Below are 21,896 nucleotides of genomic sequence, written 5' to 3' on the forward strand. Positions count from 1 at the left end.
GAGTATACCTGCATCCTGAGCTAAGTTCTACAGCTTGGTTGTTGAAGAGCTTGTTTTGTATTGGTGTAGCACTTCACAGGATGCACAATCGCAAGTCCCACCGTCCAACAACTGGGAGTGTCTTAGTAAACTTAAGTAATATATTCATACCAATGGCAGCATGAATATTCATTGTCTATTCGAAGTTTACACTTTTCCTCAATGTAGTGCGATCTCTGAGTTGGTATGTATAATGAGTGTGGGGTGTGGGCTTGCCCCCCCTGCAAAAACGATAGAAAAAGAAAAACAGCAGTATAAATGCAAATATTTTTTACATTTGTTTTTGCAGCGGGAGGGGGCAAGCCCCCCTGCACCCCCTCAATTAAATATACCAACTCCAAGATCGTACTTCATTGAGAAAAGGGTAAACTACAATTAGACAATGAATATTCATGCCGTATCTACATGGGTGTACATCAACATGGCCCTTTCACCTGTCAATCCGTAACAGCATGCCCACATCTGTGCAGAAAGGCTTGAGAGGTACTATACTAATATAAAGCCAAAGAGCTGACATAGGATCATAGGAGGTTACTAGGCTATTGGCCCTGAGGCCCTTATAAGCCTAGCCAAAAGTTTAGCCCATGTTTAGACAAATCAGCACCCGATGCCCCTGTTCAGCAGGGACACTGATGGAATCCCAGGGATATATTTTCTGTTTCCCATCCAGTTATCCAGGTTGCGCTTAAAAGGGGGTAAAGCAGTACTCTGCTTGATGTGGAGAGGGAGTCTGTTCTATAGATGGGGGAATCTCTGGGACACAAATCTGTCCCAACGACAAGTCTTGTTGATTTCACAGACAGACCAGGTTGAGGCTGCTCATGAGGGTTACTCAAGTGGAGCTTGACTTGCAGATATGCAGCAGTCCCATCAAGGTGGGGGTCTGTGATCGCCTTGTATGCCAGACAGAGGTCACCTGAGAATAGGGCTTTTAGCCTATCGGTGTATGGTAGATGTTTGAGACCCTGGATTCTTCTGGTGAGGAACCTCTGTGGTCTCTCCAGCTGCTGCATGTGCTTTATGAGGTACGTGCCAAAAGGGGTGTTGTACTCAGTAATGGGCCTTATAAGGGATTTTATGACCTCCTTGTCCCTGGATGAGGTACCCTTACTTATGAGGTGGGCCATGTAGAAGGCTTTCCATACAACGGAAGCAACACGGTGGCCAAAAGTCAGGTTGCTATCAACCTGGATGCCCAAATCCCTTACGACTGATTGCATGCTTAGGATGTTATTAATGTGATAATTTGTGAGGACGTCACTCTCCCCAAAGGAGATGATGCATTTTTTGGTATTCAGCTTGAGGCCATGTTTCTGGCACCAGTCAGTTGTCTGAGTGAGACCTTCCTGGAGGATGTCCACATCATTAGGGAAATTGATGACAGCAACCAGCTTGCAGTTATCTGCAAACTTGGCCAGCCATAGCCCACTGGTTTTGGCCTGCACCTCAGAAAAGTATATCCCAAATAACAGAGTCCTCAAGACTGAGCTCTGGGGTACGCCGCTTGTTACAGGTCTACTGCTTGAGGTGGCTTCCCCTATTTGGACTAGGTGGGTTCTATCAGTGAGCCAGTTTGCTACCCATCTGGTAACATATGGATTGATGCCTAGTTGAGAGAGTTTATCTATTATGCCAGAGTGGGGAATAGTGTCGAAGGCTATGGCCAGGTCAAGGTAGGCGGTGTGCATCATATTCCCCTCGTCCATGGCTTTGGTGACTGTCTCAAAGAAGTCAACCAAATTTAGCAGACATGACACCCCTTGACAAAGCCAAACTGTGTGGGATCAAGTGTTTGTTGGTTGCCAATGCCCTTGTTAATGAGGCCCATGATAATCCATTTAATGGCCTTGCAGATCAGGCTAGTTAGGCTGATGGGTCTATAATTTCCTGGATAGGTGGGTGCTCTACCTTTGTGTAAAAGGATGACAGTGGCTGTCCTCCACTCAGCTGGGATGAAGCTGGCACTCGGGCTTTGGTTGAATAGGGTGCCTAATGGTGCTGCAAGTTCATGTAGGATGTAGCCTGGGATGTTATTGGGTCCATGGAGGCTGTATATTTTTGCCTTTGAGAGAGCAGTGATGACCTGTTCCCTAGATATAAGGGGAAGGGGGCAGGTACTGGGGATGTCCTGATTTACTGATGGGGGGCAGAGGAGTAAAGTTTTTCACTGAATCTGTCAGCCAGCAAGTTTGCTATATCTATGGCATTTGTATATGTGGTGTTGTTGACCACTAGTTCTGGACAGATCTGGGTGCTTCCTTTGAGGTTGAGGACATATGTGAAGAAGGCCTTATGATTGTCTCTAGTAAAGGTGGGCAATTTGGACTCGAAATTTGCTTTGGAGGATTTCATTAGTGCTCTTATTTGCTTGTTCAGGCTAAGGAGACATTACTTCCAATTAGGTACCTGCTCCTTCTTGGTCTTAGACAGCAATTTTTTCCTTTTGTTATAGAGTTTATTGCAGATGGCCACCAGACAGGTTTACTCTTCCTTGCGGAGGATGATTTAGTCCTGTCTGGTATTCCTGATTCCATGCATCTATCCAAATGCTTGTATAGTGCTTTGGTGTACTTTTGGATATTGGTGCCAGTTCCTACAGAGGGGGTGGGGGCTGTGAAGCTGTTTATACCATCCTTCAGGAGGCTGTAATCAGCTTTGGAAAAAGTTTTTATGTCTGGTCCTAGCTGGGGGGGGAGATGATGACTTTGAAAATGGCTGCTTTGTGGTTGGATTTTACCAGGGAGGATGATACTATAGGGATACTGTAGTGGTTACTCATATTGGAAAATACCAAGTCCAAGATATTATCACCTCTTGTGGGGGTATCGACTAGCTGTTCCAAGGCATTTGCATTGACAAAATCAAGGAATCTCTGGGCATTTCTGTTCTGGCATGAGTAGTTCTTCCACTCTATGTTTGGGAAGTTAAAGTCACCCAGGATCAGGGTAAAGGGTTGAATCTTGATAGATTTGAACAGGTCCAAATAGGCGGATTGGGCATCTTGAGTAAGGTTTGGGGGCCGGTAGCTAGCTATGATTTGAATAGGGGACTTGTCAATGGTAAACTGCACCTGGAGTGTCTCCTGTGTGTCATAATGTTTGACCAACCTGGAGGTGTGTATGTCTTTAATGTATATTGAAACTCCACCTCCTTTGGCTTTACTGCACACAGTTTGGGGTCTGAATGTTATGATAGGATAAGTAACTAGGTAAGGCTGGGGTGCTCTCCGCAGCTTTGAACCAGGTTTCTGTGACTGTACAGATGTCAGCATTTTCCATGCTAAGAATTTTACAGTTGTGACCATTTAGTACAATTTTCATTAGTGATTACATATAAAGTATAACAAATAAGGTTAGCTTTTATATGTAAAATTACTGCAGCTTGTGTTAATGTAATTTGCCATATGTGGCAAATTTTATTTAACCTCTAATAAGCTCTTAAGAGGGGAGGGATTTTAATACTGAACCCATCATTGTAAATAGGCCATAAAATAATAATCACTTTTACAAAATAACCTTTTCATTTTGAACTATAGCATGCAGAAGATGTTCAGATTAGGACAAAAAGTTACTGATTATGACTGTAAATATACAGTGTAGTTATCTGTCTAGAGGCTTTTACTGGTCCTGTGACTGTGACACCAGCACACTATGCTGGAGAGCTTGAGTTTCATTTCTGTAATTCTAACAGTGCGTAAGCAGGGAGCTTTCTGTGTATTTATGTGTGTGTTGTGAGAGTTTGTACTCTGCCTTACCAGCTGTAATTCTTTCTAAGGGTGGCCACATTAAAACAATTGAAAACATACCTTCCTTCCTTCCCTTAAAAAGTATTTCCTTGGATGTTTGTGTTTTCGACGGGCTGTAATCAGACTGTGGGCTACTAGCCCTGTACCAGTATCATCAGTGACCCAGTAAGTCAGATAGGTGTAAAGATTTATGAAACAGCTGTTTGATGCTACTTGATGTTTGAGACTGTCTCACTGGCGCAGAGAGAGAGAGAGAGAAAGAGAGAGAGCAGTTAATCCCACATTTAGTACTAATAACCAAGGTTTCCACTGGGAGGAGATTTCCTTCTAAGTGAATAGATCAGTGCTGAAGAGGTTACCTCTGCTTCCATTCCTAGCACTAATGCCAACTGTCTTTGATTTGTAGTACATTTGGAACCTCACCTTGAACATAATTTCTGTTGCCTGCTATAAGGTGCTCAGACCTGCATGTAATGATACCAAGGATATTGCCTGGCCCTAAATAGAGCATTGTTTTTCTTTCTTTCCACAAGTGTTCCCCAAGGTTCTGTGCTATGGTCATTAATTTTCTATTTTTATAAACTGCATGTAGCAAGTTACCCATGGCAAGTGCAACAGTGATAAAGCACTGTTGTGTTATACAGGAACATATTCAGTCAGACTTCCTGCAACTTTCAGTGTGAACAGTGCTTAGTGGTACACCTCAGAGAATTACTGCAGAATGTCCCTTTTTTGCCATATATTTTGATCTCTTCTTCATAAACTTTGTGGTTTTTTGCAAATCATTGAGGAATGCAGTTCGTAAATAATACGTTTAAGCCTTTCTGTCACTCAGAAAACGTATGCCAATGCAAATCCTGTTGTTGTAGCAACTTTCTAAGTATATAAAAGCAATATTTAAAAATCTGTCCATTTTTTTTTGTACCTTTGTCACCTGTTATTTTTTGGATTTGGCCCCAATTCTTGAGCTAAGATACTGAGTCATGCTCAAACGACTGTTATTAAACGCCATCAAAACCAAAGAAATGTTTGTCTTCTTGGGTTCTAAAAAAAACATAACTTTACCACTAAGATGGGACACCCTACCAGTATAGTATGGCCAGGTACAGACATATCCTAAACATGCCACCACCATTCTGTACAGGAAACAAAGGTAAAAGATTACGTAATCAGTGCATTATGACTGTATGGATAGCACAGACTTAACTCACTCTCCAACTATTTTATGATACAGCAATCACAGCTTTGCAAGCAGTGACCATGCAGTGCCTACAACACTCAATACCACCAAAGTGCCAGAGTTGTACTGGCCTTGCATTCATATGTGCAATTGAACTAGTCACCTTTGAACAGCAACATTTTTCCAGTGAGGAAGCCCTTGTTAAAGACCTCTCTAATTTAATCAAAACATGTTTTGTTAGGAGCAATTCCTGACTGGATCATTACAGCACATCTTATTTTATCTGTGCATATTCCTGTCCAGTGGAACAATTTCCCAGAAGAAATGTACTTTATTAAAAAGTCAAGGATGGTTGTAAAGGGGCACACGTGACAGAGACCAGTCTTCTTAGAATGGTTAATGAATCCCAAGTAATATTGTTTGAATTCAGCACCAGTAGGGATCATTACAATTAAGTTGCATAAAGGAGCTGAAATTGCTGAATCATTGTAAACCACAAACTGTTTATAAATGCCTTTTCAGCTTTCCTGTTAGTTTCTCTCCTTGCTGTGTAGCACACGTTCTGCTTTGATTCTGTTTTGTATACATCTCTTATTCTCGCTCTCTCTGTAATCAGAAGCCTGATTATTCTAGTATAACTGTTCAACTGGGAAAAATCTGTTTACTTTGCTTGCTGCTTCCATTAATACTGGCAGTGGCACACACTGTTCCCACGGACAGTGGCCATTGGTTATACAGCATGCTCACTACATCCACCAGTGTTGAAAGGATGCACTTGCATCCCCTGCTCAACGTACCTAAATATGCTAACTCCATACTAACCATGGAGACTGTCTGTAGCATATGAGAAGTAACATACTGAGCCACCAAAAGTTATACTGCATAATGGAGAAATTGGTAATTTCACTGCCATAATACAATTTCTTTTTCCAGTTCTGCAGCTGACCTGTGGTCCTTATTTTCGCTGGTAAGCCCAATTGTTCTGCTAGTCCTGTGCCATTGAGCTATAGCTTGCCATGATCTTTTGTCAGGTGCTCCCCCAAGGAGAAAAGCTGCTAGGGCATTGTTTACCCCACAATGCGCTGAGAGTCTGTGGTAGTTAAGATCTGCCATACCACACTTGGGGCATTATATCTATTACTGGTACATGAACATGTAGTTGTGATAATTGTGTTGTAAAACGCTTCTCTGCTTGCAAGGTGTAATGTCTGCTTGTGTAATATTTAACATTCATAGTGCCCTGATGTCCTCTGCTTCTCATCTACTGCACTGACATTCATATTGCCCTGATGTCCTCTGCTTCTCCTCCACTGCACTGGATATTTTCAGCAGGCCTGCTGATGGTATCCTACTGGTGACCAGCATGATGTAAGCTGCAGTACCTGATCCCTCTGTGTACCACTCAACTGTCCAGACTTTTGAAGAATGTCCAGATTTATGCCTCACATTTTTGGTCTGTTCCTCATAAAAATTGTGTTTTTTCTGACCAAAGGATCTGCATGATCTGAGGACTGAAGTCACTAAATAACGACATGCATTTTGAGTTTCAGATTTCAAATCCTTCAGAAAATGTAAATTGACACAGACACAAACCCAGTTACTCTATCAATTTTCTAAGTTTCTAAGAGCAATATTTAAAACCTGTCCATATTTTTAGGCATTTGTCCCACCATTTTGTCAGGCTTTGTTCAGATTTCTTGCACTGAGAGGTTGAGAGGTATCCCTTCTCCTGAGGGCAGAGAACTAATGTTTGGTCACTTAAGCCTCCCAGTCTTGTCCAGCCATGCAATGCCAAAGCCACTAGCTGACTCAGAGTAACTGGCAGCATGGGTAAATGCCCTAACCCCTACTCCAGTAGACCACATCATAATAGGATTCCACCTTTCATCTTGGAATGTTTGAGGACCTCATGCGGCGAGAATGACTTGAGACAGCCACAAACTACTGGTATCCAAAAATGTGGTGTGTGTAATTTTCATTATGATTTTTGAAGGGTAGTAATGGGTTATTACTTGCTAATCTTTAGATAAGAAAAAGCAGGACAACCTCTTCCTTCTTGCAAATAGTTATTTGCAATGAACCAGAACCAGCATTTTTTCAGATGTGGTGCTTGGACAAAAGCAATTGTCAAAACATTGAGTTTCATTTAAAGAAAAAAAAAAGGCAATGCACCCAGACTTCCTCTTAAATATAATAACTAAGCCTGGGGTTACTGTACCACCGGAGGGAAGAAATCTCCATGTGCCACAACCCATAATCTCTGCATAAGATTAAGCAAATGGACCCATTTTCCAGGAAATGTAGCAGCTCAGTCCACCTTCTCTCAGTATTACATTAACTGACCTACTTCTTGCTAGTTTTATTCATGAAATGATATTATTTTATCCTATTGAAGACAGCATGTCTGAGGTACTACTGAATTTTAGCACTGCGTGAGGCTTTCTCGTTTGTTAAACTGCAATGTGGAAAAATAGTCTACAGTGGACAATTAGATCATTAGAAAGTTCGGCTACCACTGTTGATGAAAGTGCATTAAACTGGGGAAAAAGTGCTGGTCTGCAACATTCTGAAAACACGTAAACTAGCCCCTCATTATCATATAGCAAGTTTTCAAAACTACATACTAGTTTACATGCAGTCCAATACCAGTTAAAAGTTGTAGTCCCAATTAATTTTAAATGGTGGTGGTGGCAGCATTCCTTTTTAAGGTTATAAATGCAAGTGAGACTCGTTAGCCAAGACATGGTATCAAGTAAACTTCAGAGAACTGTTGTGTGTTTGCAAGCATAATGACCCATGCCAAGTATTCCACGGAAATATTTCTTCTGAACCATTTAAGTGCAGTGACAAAAGGGAACAAGAGCTAGCATTCAGTAGCATTATTTAGGAAAAAAGGAAAGGTGCTTCTTTTCCCAGCTTTGTATGGTAGCAGTAATTACATTCTGATCACTGATGAAGCCACAGTTACCCACTCCTTGTAGTATTTACCCACGTCATCTTCCTCTTCATGGATAAATGAATCTGCCCCTGGGTAAGTCTGTCATCATTGATTGCTTAGTGGTGATTATTTTGTTACTACTGGCAAGGAGAAACTGCATGATATGTGTGGTTTTCATCTGGATGCTACAACCCTCTTACTTCCGTTTCTACTTATTAGATCATGTTCCACATACATTCACATTCTTGGTATCTCCTCCCCATATTGTATATTTATTTATTTATTTTCTGGGGGGGGGGGTCTGCAACAAGCAACTGCAGCTGTCTAGTGTCCTTATCTCATTCCTTTTGTGGTTGGTACTAAACTTGTCCCTTCTGGCTAACAGTGCTATTTGGAGCCCAGCTAACAAGCTGAAGGAACAGTCAGCTGAGAAAGAAACTGAGATATTGAACACCTGAATTTTGCAGAAGCTTCATAAAGGGTACATTCCTTTTGTAAAGCAGACAAAGAGAAAGTGTACCTGTTTAAATAATGTCATTCATACGCCATTCACTATTCACGGAGATTAGAGGACTACTTCTTTCGGCTTTTCCTGGTTAGGGGTCACCACAGCGGATCATAACTGTCAAGTGAACCACCAAGGGTGTATTTTGGGTGGATTTGGAAACTTAGAAGGAGGAAAGGTGCACTGGAACTCCCAGAGATACTTTTAACTGTAATGGTCTGGAAACTGAAGAGACTAAAAAGGTGAAAAGACTCAGAATTGTCAACTTCTGAGTAGAAAGAGACAAGCTAATGATGGCATTAATAAACAAACCTTTCTGATGTGTTTCATTTGTTGCATGCCTTGCAAGGAAGACCAAAGGGAAATATTCAGATTATGCATCTGCAGTCTACATGCCCATTAAACTTAGTCACAGTCTTTGTATGCTTGGTTCTGTGCATTGCCAAACAAGAAAGATTGTGTGTAGGAGTCCTGCATTTCCCATATGCACTACCAGTTGTCTAGTGCAATTTGTACTATAGATCTTGACCTATTTATAACATTACATTAATGGATATATACTTTTTTTAATCACTACTCAACTGTCATTGCAATGTCACACTGTGTTCAGGTCCGTATCCTAACACTGCTAATATCATCAAGTCAGATGCTCTTAACTTTGTATTTTACTTATTGTCTTAAACTTCTAAGAATGTTTGTTTTGTTATTATCAATTTCAGAATGTTATAATCGCTGTTATTGGTTCATTTTTTCATGATTATGATATATATTCATCCTCTGTTTTATTTGTATATGCCTTACGGCTTGAGTTATGCCTGAAAAGGGGCTTCACACAGTGCACTTACGCAGTTAACAAATGTAATAAATACCCCCCCCCCCAATCAAAAACCCATGCAGATACTGAGGAGGACATGCAGTACCCAAACAACTTGGAACCAAACTACTAATATTTTCTGAGAAAAAAAGAGAAAAAAAACTTTGTAACCCTGTACCAGGCCATTCTGCAGTAACTCAAGTTTCTTGCTACATCAGATGTCAAACTCTTCTCTCAAGAGCTTAAGCAGTCGGAACTACTCTCTGTTGCTACATGCTTAACCAATCAAAATTTCCTGTTTATACACGGTCAGCATAAATAATCCAGTTATCAGCCCATCTGAAACCGTCAAAATATATTTGATGTTTTTTACAACAGTCCCCAAGTGAAATATTAACTTGACGACAGTGTAATAAAACATCCATATCTTTTCTTTCAAGGACTGGCAGATCACAGGCCAACATTTTCAAGTACCTTGGTAAGTCATTTTAATAAAAAAACATTAACACACAACTGATTTAATAACTTGGTCAAATCAAAACGTTTCCAATGATCATTGTACTGTACTATTTTATAAAACTACTTTCATGACTAAGTTTTCTGTTTGGCAAATGTTAGTTAACTGCAACTTAGTTTGGCTAAATACAGTCAGCAGCTGCCATGTTGTGCTGCAGTGACATTGGTGTGATATGGCTGAATAGACTGGAAAGGAATTGCCTTATGAAATTGTGTTTTCCATTTACTAGTGTTGAGTGCATTTCACAAAAGACGCAAGTTAGAAATATGTAAGTGGTGTCTTCCATTTCACAACTAGGTGATTTCTAGTCCTTTGTTCATGCTTTGCCTTCTGCTGTGGGACTAGACAGCAGTTTTCATGCAGTCTGTGCCCTCGGACTAAGGCAACCACATGCAGGTATTTTCTGGTGTTGTAAGATGATTCAGATAGGGCTCCATACACCGTGAACTACTCCCACACTAATGTACACAAATAATTCTGGGCAACCAGAGGATAAATGTGTGTGGAGGTGTAGAGTATATCTCTGTAGTTTGTGCTTGAAATGGCCAAAGAATCAAGGGATTAGTCCGTGTCTAAAAAGATAACTCTGAGAAAAGGACAATGAACTACCACGGTGTAGATTTAATGTCCATTGGGGATGGAGAGTGGGTCAGGACCATACAGGCTCACCTACATAGAGAATTAAAATGAAATATAAGCACAGTATACTACATTGGTTTTCGCTGTTAAATAAAAATCTGCCACCTTCTCTTACAGTCCCCATGTACCTATGCTTTTGAAGCTTGCTTGTTCATACACTTGTAGGCTGCTGTTACAGCATCGCTGTTTGGTGGAGCTTATCATTATAGTACATACAGTTATCTGCTGACAGGTTGCACACATAATATTTTGTGAGAATTTCTTGTCTGAACAACATGCTTTCTAAAATGCTGGGGAACAGCTCACTGGATTTCCAACTCTACCACATTTTTCCTTTGTATCCTGCACTGTTGATGTTTGTCGCATGATAGTTTGGTGAAGTTCTATTTTCCATCTTGTGTATTTCATTTTTAGTAGACATCATTGTTTCATATATAAAAATATTTGCAGATATGCTGTATTTTTGAGTCTTGCCTGTTTTTAACAAAAAGTATCTATCACTGCTGAAACCTGACTGAATAAGAAATAAAACCACTGTGCTGGTAATAATGTACAGATCCTGATTCAAAAGACCAGACAGCTCAAACTGTCTACAAAGCTCTAATAATGTTGATATTAATATTTTAAGATGTGATCCATAAACTGTATCTATGTATCTAATACTCACTGCAAAAGTGATTTAGCCATAAATTTCAGCAGCACTGAACAATGCAAAGACAGAACAATGATTTTTAGTGTAGATTACAGCAATGCAGAAGTATGGATGTAAAGTGTTACAGCTCCTATTAGCACCACCCTCATGTCAGAGACTTAAACAGTTCAGGTTATTTCAGAACAGCAGCATTTACTACCTCAGAATAGCACTATGCTGTTTTACATATGCATACCATTCGATAAAAGCAAACCACAATGCCACAGCTCCAGCAAAATGCTGTTTATAATATTAGTTACACACACACACACACACACACACACACACACACACAAAATCACTCGTGCAGTCATACATGAATGTTCAACTATATATACACACAAGGAAAGTGGCTACTTCTAAAAACTCCAACAAAGAAAATATTTTAAAATTACAAAGCTTTATAATCAATCTAAATAAAATAAATAAATAAATAAATAAAACTCTGAGGGCATTTGCTAAGCTCAATGTCCTCCTTGGTGGGTGTTACAGGGAAACTGCTACAAGGGGGAGGGGCAGGAATCCCTCTACTGCAGTCGGACCTCACTGGGTGGTTCTTTATTTCCCAGTAATACCCACCCTTCAAGCATCATTGCTTACTTACAGTTTGCTGAGAGTGACCTAACAATGGCATGCTGCCGGCGTTGGTGAATCTGTGATGCTGGAACTATACTTAAATACCCTGCGTCTTACTTTGGAGCTGTATTTTAGTATGTAGTGTCAGACAGTAAACTGTCCACCTTGTCTGCTCCACTGAAGAACAAAACGAGTGGGTACACTAGGAAGTCAGCTCTGATCTCTATTCTGTAGTGCATACTGCATGCATACACATAAAGTATCCCTCCAGTTCAGTGACTAAAAGAGAAGTGTAAAACAATAGAGTTGGCTGAAGTCTAGAGTCTAGGCTAATGCAGAAGCCTAAATTAAAATGTTTCCATGTGCTTCTGCAAATTATGTGGCCAATGAGTACCCCTCATACAGGTATCATACAATTCATTTTGAAGCCTGTGCCATCTGCATTTCTTTTCCAACAGCTTTCTCATCACCCCACATAGTTTGTCCACCAATATGAACAGCCTACTGTGTAATGTTTTGTGGTGCCTGTCAACAATACCTGAACTGTACAGCTTTAACTGACCAGCTTGGGATGTAAGCATACAACATACCTGGCAGAATATTCCCAGCCTAACTATTCCTGCCTTGTGATTTTTATAGTCCCATCTGACCCTATCTTACTCGTTAACAATGCTGATACGAACTATGGCAAGAGGTGCTTTTAGAACATTCACAACTGGTCTTGTATTGCAACTCTCTCAACAAGTCCTATGCCAATGTTTGTAACTCACCCTGTATTGTTAAGAGTACTCTCACTCGTCCCTCTCCATTTCTGTAGTGCACAAAATTTCTTTTTCCTGACTCTGGAAGCATTTCTTATATTCCCATCCTTTTAGTATTTCCCTCAAACACTTCAGTCCTCCTCCCCCCTCTATCAGTTTAACTACACCTCTCTCTCTACCCCATTTTAAACCGTTCTAGCTTCTAATATATTCTTCTCAGTTTTAACAGTAGCTTTCCTCTCATTCTCCTCCATATGTATCAGATGTCCCCCTAATTTTGCCTCCTTTTTTTGTCCCATTCCTTATAAAATCCTTGATTTTTATGGTAATTCACAGAGGATTACAGTCAATCAGTATTCTCAATCATTAGAGTTTCATATTTCCTATTGTTCATAAAATGCAGATTGATGCAAAACCTGTTCTTCATTTGGGACTTCCAAGATGGCTGCACATTGAGTAAAAGTTTGATTCTAACTCTGCCAGTGTGAAAACAGAAACTTAAGAGAAAGCCAGTGGACCTAAATTTTGGGGTAAATGTTAGTAACTGGCTTGTAAGTGCACTGCCTGGATGACAGGAAAAAAGAAATACATTGGAGCTGAAGGAAAATCAGCTACAAAAGGTCATGGAAAAGTAATGCAGCTGTTCAGCAAAAAGTAGTGCAAGCTCAAGACATGGCTTCCAGTAACCTCGAGGAAAGTACAAGGCAACTGCACACATACCTAACTAAAATAAATGGAACCCTGATGGAGTATATCCACTCAAACAATAAAAGGCTAGAATAAATGGAAGAAGTTTAAACAGATATTCAGATAAAGTGATAAAACTGTAAAACAGGGAAACCAAAATGAAGAAAAGGTTGGCTGAATTAGAGACTTCACAAGAAGAGAGGTTTCAAAAAATAATAGAATTAGAGGACAGAGCACATGGGAGAAACCTGTGATTTTCTGCTGTACCAGAGAAGCTGGAAGGAATAGACTGTATTAATTTTACAAAAGCAAAAATAAGCAACTGGACTGATATTCCATAACAGGAATTATTAATTGAAAGGCCACATTGCGTGTATGCTACAAACCTGGCTAAGAGAAAACAACCTAGACCTTTAGTAGTAAAGTTACAATCTTGCTAGCACAAGGAATTGATTCTGAGAAAACTATTGCAGAAGGACAAACTACTAAAAGTGGGAGACAGCAGAGTGTTTGTGAAGAATGACCACTCATTGTACACCAGGCAGAAGCGGAGTAAATTTATTCCATTATTCAGGGAATGCCGAGCAGGTATGAAATTCAAACTGCCATACCCAGCTATCTTCAAAATATTTTCCCAGAAGGAACAAAATCAATTTTTGATGCTAAGGAAGAAATGTATTCTTTTTCAGACTGACGCCTCATTGTACACCATTCTCCACAAACACTCTGCTGTCTCCCATTTAGTATGTTGCCTTTCTGCCACAGTTTTGTCAGAATCAACTCCTTCTACTGGTAAGATTGCACTTTTACTATTAAAGGTCTAGGTTGTTTTCTTATAGCCAGGTTTGGAGCATACACACAATGTGCCCTTTGAATTAACGATTCGTGTCGTGGAATACCAGTCCAGTTGCTTTCATGAAATTAATACAGTCTGTTCCTTCCAGCTTCTCAGGTACAGCAGAAAATCTCATGTTTTCTCTATGTGCTCTGTCATCTAATTCTATTTTTTGAAACCTCTCTTCTTGTGCAGTCTCGTATTCAGCCAGCTTCTTCTTCACTTCGACCTCTTTGCAGTTTTATCATCTCGTCTGAGTATCTGTTTTAAGCTTCTTCCATTTTTTTCCATCCTTTTATTGTTTTAGTTGATGTACTCCATTAGTGTTTCATTTATTTTAATCAGGTCTGTATGAAATTGCTTTATACTTTCCTCAAGGGTACTGGAAGTCAAGTCTGGAGCTTGTACTTCTTTTTGCTGAACAGCTACAGTACTTTTCCCAGTCAATGTTTTTTCATCACCTTTTGTAGCTGATTTTCCTTCAGGTCCTCTTTTTATTTATTTTTTCCTGACATCCAGGCAGTGCACTTACTAGTTGGTTACTGAAATGTACTAAGAAATCCAGGTCCACTGGCTTTCTGTTCTACGTTTCTGTTTTCACACGGGAGAGTCAGAATTAAGTTGTTACTCAATGTGCAGCCATCTTGGAAGTCCCAAGGATGGTAGATTTTTGAAGAAATTTATGAAGATATTTGGCATGGAAGATTTGAATTCAGTAATAGAAGTTCAGAGTGATTTTACATATTATTCCCCAAGGTAAAAAAACTGGGCTAGGCTAGACAAAATTTAGATTTCACAGGATCATGTGCATTTAATTGAAGGTCCTGATACGTACCTAATAATTATTTCAGATCATGCACCAATAATAATACAATAAAAAGAGGTAATGAAATAAAAATGAGACGCTGGCACTTTACCACCTATCTTTTGAAAATGGAGGAATTTAAGGAATGGGTAGTGGAAATTATTCAGAGGCTATTGGAGAATATAGAAATTTTTCTGAAAATGTAGCTAGGGAATGGGATAAAATTAAAGTGGAGTTTAAAAATAGGGTGGAGATAAAAGAAAGGGAGATGTGGTTAAGTAAAAAGAATTATCCAGAGGGACTGACAAATGTTAAAGTATTGCAAAATAGGGGGAATCCCACAGAACAAGAAAATGAGCTGCAGAATGCTAAATGCAAAGTAATGGATTACCTTGATAATATGCATGACTTAGATTGCTGTTAAACAACTGTTTTTTGATAATAACTCTAGCGCACAAAAACTTTTAGCACAACGACTCAGGCAACAGAAAGTAGAAAGGGCTGTCACCAAGCTTAGGGAGCCTATAACAAGGAAGATAACAAAGGATCCTTTAGAAGTATTAGAAATATTTCGGAAATTCTTTGAAAGTCTGTATAAAGCAGAAAAATATAAAAATCAAAATGTTTACGGAAGAATTAAATATGCCAAGGTTAGAGGTAGAGGAGGCTCAATTACTAACAGTTAGGATAGGAGGAGATGAAATAAAAATGGTGATATATAACCAATCTGCAGGAAAGCCCCAGGAATAAATGGTACTCCTGTGGAAGTTTGGAAGCTAGGAGGGAAGACAAAAATGATAAAGATCTGGAAGGTTTAGTTTAACAGTACCTTGAGAGAAGTACCAACGTAGTGGAAAAAAGCAGTGGTAGCTGTAATTGAAGGATAAAGATCCATCAGATCCAGCTTCTTAAAAGCCCATTTCAATACTAAACCATGTGTTTGTCTATTATGGCTAAAAGAATGGCAAAAGTGATGCCAAAATTGACAGATCTGGATCAATGTGTTTTTTTCGAGGGAAGGGAGATGATCCAGAGTGAAGCAGAATGTAAGAAAATACCACTGTTTTTGGTGGGTCTTGATGCAGAGAAAGCATTTGACAGAGTAAACTGGGACTTTATGTGCAGGACAATGGAAACATTTGCATTACCCTGATAAAATTATAAGGTTGATTAGGAGGATATATATATGAGGGATTGGACTTGAAAATTAAAGTGAGTGGGGTCCTCTCTGATAATTTTCTGCTTGAGTAGAGGAACCAGGCAGTGGTGTCCTCTCTCCCCTTTATTATTTGCATTATATTTAAAACCATTGGCAAAGAAAATAAGGGACTCAAGGATATAATTGGTATGGTTGTAAGAAAGCTGGCTCTATTTGCAGATGACACTATTTTATACCTGACAAAGCCAGAAAGGGACATTACAGTGCTAGGGAACATACTTAGACAGTTTCAAATCTTTTTGGGGTATAAAATTAATGAAGCAAAGCCAAAGGCAATAGAGGTAAATTATGTAGCAACATACAAATTTGTTCAGCAATATCCATACTTATGGGGACATGATAAAATGAAGTATTTCGGAGTATGGATTAAAAATGTGTCCACTAAGGATATGTGGGAAGAAACTAAAAAGATAATATAAAAACTGGGGAAAATGGAAGCTCTGTTATATGGGTGTCGAAATAAGATACAAGCAGGTCATTTTTTTTCCAAACACCTTTATAGTCCCTTTAATCTTATACACAGATCAGGCATATTTTTATCAAATAGAGGAGAAGTTGTGGATAGTAGTTAATAAAGAACTGAAAGATTTATCTAGTAGGGGAAGACGGCAAGAGTCAAGTGGGATAAGTGTATTCTTCCAATGGAACAAGGCAGATTGGGATTACCCAATTTGAAGGGGCATTTCAGAGCAACACAGTTAAGGCTCCTATACATAGCACAAACAGAAAACTATAATTCAGAGTGGAATAGAGATGACTATGAAATGGAGGGAGGGCTCGAGAAACGAGGAGAGACTGAGATTTTGGATACAGACCTTTAGGAGAATAACAATAATCGTACAGAATATTATATTCAGAAAGTAGTCTAAGAACTAAGCCAACACGGGAATGGAGAAAGGAGATTCTGCTGATGGGGATGACTGCAATTAGGGATAGAGACAATAGGCAAGAGGAAGATGGAATTTATTGGAGAAAACTGGCAAAAAGCCAAAGTATTGGGAGCAAATAACTAGAGAGGGAATGGGATGACCCCAAGAAATTATTTGGACTGCAGGTTAGAGTTTGATATCACTCTTGATAGGGAAGGCAAAGTATAGGCAAAGTGAAATGGGGAGGGGACCTAAATGAAAGATCAGCACTGGTAGACATTTTAGTAGAATCTAAAATGGAAGCTGCCATTAAGAAAGGAATAATTATTAGAACATATAAAATATTACATGATAACTATAAGAATCAATCGGAGGAGTTTGGAAAGGATTGGGAAGAGAGACTGGGTAAGCAATTCACAAAGAAACAGTGAGGGGATATATGTATGTCTCCTGAATATGCAACAAAGTCTAGAAGATTTAGGATCTTTGCTTTGTGTTTACATAGGTATTTTTATACCCCAAGTATGCTCCAAATAATTTTTCCTCAGACAGACAGCAAATGTTGGAAGTGTGATGGGGAAGAAAAGAGGTAATTGGAAACGTATTTTCTGGGAGTGTAATGAGTTGGCAGACTTTAAAGATTCCCTGCAGACTGCTCTGTCCCAGATACTGGATGAGCAAATTGGTGTAACTAAGGAAATTATTATTTTTTTTTTAACTACGATACAGAATTGCTTAGACATAGTAAGGCCTTGCTGAGTCTAATTATAGTGGCTGCCAAAACAGCAATTTCTAGAAAATGGAAATAAAAGTCTAAACCAATTTTACTAGAAGTAGTGAATATAGTAACGGAGATAAAACAACTGGAATTGGGATCTTTAGAAAAGGGTAGGAGTGGATTGCATAGAAAAAAAATTGGATTTGCAGGAAAAGTATATGCAGAGGAAGAACAAGGTTTAAAAGAAGGCAGGGTTTGATTGAGGTATGTAATGTTTGATTGACAATGACTGAATAGATAAGTGATGTATAATGTTTGCAACTTTGTGTCAACATGGTTTGTAAAGCATATTGTTTGCAACTGAAATTATGTTGGTATGGTTTAATTTATATAATGTAAGATTGCCTATGCCATATGTGATTATAATTTAATAAAGATGTTTCTTGTTGGTTCTTTCCGTTAACGGGGCAACAACTTTCTGGGCCTGGATTTGCGTTAACGGAAAAGAACTGATATGTAATATAAGTTAAATTATTAATTTTGTTTGTGATATTGGAAACAGGTCAGTTATCCTGGTGAAATGTTTTAACATGAACGCACACATTTCCAGACCCAGATAACTTTTGCCAAAACATGGTAAACTGGTCCTTATACCATTATTCCTCAGTAGAAGACTTTACAGGGCATTTGAAACATCCGCTACCCTAGCACCTGGGAGAGCAGACGGGTCTCTTCCCTTTGCCTCTCTGCACAGGAGTATGCAAAACTCCTTAACATGGAAATGTGCTGTCATTTCCTCCCAAAAGTTCCTGTCAGTGAAATTTTGCAGATCAAACAAACGACAGTTCAATCTGCCCTTTGCTTCAAATGTAAAAGCAATCTACAACCCTTAACTTCTGTTTTCGCTATGTTGTGTATGCTAAAAAAAGTACATTTTCAACATTTTTCCTAAATCGTAACAGGTTGCAGATGAAAAGTGAAGCAATGCACTGTAAGCAGTTAAGCGATTTACATACAAAGGATAATCGAAAACGGCTGGAGTTAATTTGATTAAAACATACTACAAATAATTATGTGATTTTCTACGTTCAGTGGTGACATTGTTTCAACTACTTTTTTCCCAGAATATCCGGAAGGATTTTGCCTCATCTTTTAGTGTGTTCCTCATAAACTTTTATGGTTTTCTGGCAAATCAGTAAGGATTGAATTCACTAAATAGTGACATATATTTGAGTTTCAGTCTACATACATTTATGAAAAATGGGTACTTTTCCGTTAACGCAAATCTAGGCCCAGAAAGCTGTTGCCTCGTTAATGGAAAAGTACCTTCTTGTTTAAAAGATGTTCTACTTTTAACTTTCTATGTGAACTGGAGTAATAGTTAAAATTCTCCTTGATTTTGGGCCTTTGATCCCCTCTTTCATCATTATTTTTTACACCTTTAGTGAATTGTTATTTGTAACATAGACAAACATTTATTTATATAAAAGTAATTGCACTATTTTAACAAGTTCACATTTACAAACAATGTACATCACACATAGTGTTCTATACCATATAATCACAACAACATTACATAAATTATTCATTTCCTGCCTTCATTTAAGCTTCATTTCTCCTCTAAAACATTTTCTGCATGTTATTGTCCCCCCCAATTTCCATTTTCTATGTAATTTACTCCTACCCTTTTCTAAAGATTTGTCCAGTATTCTTGAGCAAAGAAGCTGAGGTATGTTCTCCTCTCTTCTGTGTATCCCTAATACCCCTAGCAATTTTTCTGATCTTCAGTCCATTTAATCTTTCATTTCTCTTCTGTAATATGCACATCTCTTAAACTTCAGTGTTCATAAGTGTGGCATCTAGTATCCCTGATAATGTCAGATCTAGCTTGAACTGATGTTGTTGTTATACACTGCATTATATTCTTTTTGTTTCAATTTTATCTTAAAACACTTTTGTTTTACTTGTATAGCTCTGTATTTTTTAGTTACCATATGTTAAACACACTGTTTACTCTAACTGTGCTTAATTGCATTACTCCAGATGTTATTGTTAGAGTTTCAAAAGCAGAACTGGTTGAGGACACACCATGGCAATGAGAAGTCGACCGTTTATTGAAATAAAAACAATGACACAGAAAATAACGCGTATTTACTACATCATAGACTAATTTGAGATAAACATAACATTTCTTAAGTTATACATTTTGTAAGTACATTTCTTAAGAGTTTTTAGAAAGATTTGAGTTATTTAACATTGCACAAGGTATAAGGGACATATAAGGGAGGAAACCCATGCCCTATAAATTCATAAGAGAGTTAGCAATACAGTTTTATGAATAGATAGTAGTTAGGTTTGGACATTAGTTAAATATCAAGCACCAAGCACTTTATAATGGATTTGATAGGAATGAACATGTTAGGATAAGTTATTAGATTCTGCATGCAAAGATATATATATTTATAATATATGTTGCTAGTTTGTGTTTTCCATTATGTTTCCAGTATTGAAATGTCATCTTAGATTATATACATAATATATACATTTTAAGTATAGACATGAGTATTCTTTTATATTCTTTTATATTTTATTCATGTTTTAAAAGTATATATATATATATATATATATATATATATATATATTTTTTATATATAGTTTATATACATTATCTGTGTATGTATATATGTATGTATATGTATGTATATATATATATATATATATATATATATATATATATATATATATATAGTTTAGATAGATTTCATATATATTTGTACAATATTCACATGAAAAACACAGAGGCGAATAAGTTGCAACAAAGTATTTTGAATTGCTCTAGATAGATACATGAACTGAGGCGGAACCAAAGTATCACCATACACATGACACCATTTAAATGAGCTGTTTGAAACAGAGTACATGATTGGTTGTAAAACGACAGAGACAGGATATTTAAATGTGGTTAGTTCAATGTTCCATTAACAGTCTGAAGCATTCATGTGGAATGTGAAAGTGCTTACTGGGATTGCGTTATTTTCTATGTCATTGTTTTTATTTCAATAAACGGTCGACTTCTCATTGTCATGGTGTGTCCTCCACCAGTTCTGCTTTTGATTGAATTTGTTGCTGTTTTGGAAGCACTTTACCCTTGGATGTGATTGTTGGAAGATATACTATTGTTTGAGTTTACTACAACCAGGGCTGTGACTGAAAGAGGTCTTCAGCCTAGCTCATGTACTTCATTAACAAAAGATTAAGTAATTCTGCTGTGTTGGTATGGAGGGATAAGTCTGTGACTGTGACCCATCCGAGTTCAACTAATGGCTTGAGCATCTGCTGCTGCTGGCACAGGAGAAGAGGAGAGCCACAGCTTTGTTGGCATGATTTTCTTCAGTGGGGGAGGTGCAGGGACATGTTCCGTGGGCTGAATTCCCAATGGAGACCAGCGGCCCCACTAAGTGTTGGTGTCAAGGAAGGAATCGTTCTTTTGAGGGATGATGTTATTTACAGAAGTGAGTGACATGCTCTTCCTGATGGCTGGCTGCTGTACAACAAACCCTAGGCATGTTTGTGGACTAGTCTTAGTTCCTTAGGAGGCAGAAACCCTACAACTTGTTCATTCCTCTTTAAGAGCAAATGTCAAGCAATTGTTGCTGGCTCAACTACCACCATGTGCCTATCCCACAAACTACCACCCCACACCCTCAGCTCTTCAACCGAAAAGCAAAAAAAAAGAGTAGCTGTTCTCCTGGCACACCAACCAGGTGGACAGATGCATGACATGACTCCCCCCTCACTCCTGCCCCAGCCATTCAGGTCTTGTCTGTGCCCTTCCCCGATCCTCTGTCCTTATATTTTAGTAAAAAAGAAACTTTTTTTAAACTCTACAAAACAGTTGCTACAGTTTATAACCTGCATGCACTTAGTGCTCTGGAAAAAAAATCTTTTAACTGTAGCAAACAGTTGCTATTGTTTATACCCTGCCTGCATGGAGAGTTACAATGCTCAGGTTTTAGTTATTTTTTTCTACTTTTAAACTGTACCAAACTGCTTTGCTACAATTCAACAAGCAGTTATTATGGTTAAGACCACACAAACAGTGCAACGGTTCTCAGGTTTTACCTTAAATGCAATGCCAGGATTGCACTAAAGAGCAATCAGGATGAAGGATGGCTGATAGAACCCTCCCCCCCAAAATTTTGCACCCAGGGCAGTTGTCCCTCTCACCCCACCATAGCTTTGGTACTGGCAGCAGGGTGCAGAAGTCTCATTTATCCAAAGCCAGGAGATATTCTTTAAGATTTTGACCCCACAGACATGTCCATTGCACAACAAATTCTGGAAATCAGCAAGAGCAT

General features: G+C 38.6%; 1 protein-coding gene across 1 annotated transcript in view; it reads left to right on the plus strand.

Annotated features, from left to right (window-relative positions):
- SLC39A5 (solute carrier family 39 member 5) overlaps positions 1–21,896 on the plus strand; it is a 411,070-nt gene that overhangs the window by 831 nt on the left and 388,343 nt on the right. The gene's annotated exons all lie outside the window — the stretch shown is intronic.

Source organism: Protopterus annectens, chromosome 9.part0 (genome assembly GCF_019279795.1).
Source record: "Protopterus annectens isolate FY-2018-M chromosome 9.part0, PAN1.0, whole genome shotgun sequence".
NCBI lineage: Eukaryota > Metazoa > Chordata > Ceratodontiformes > Protopteridae > Protopterus > Protopterus annectens.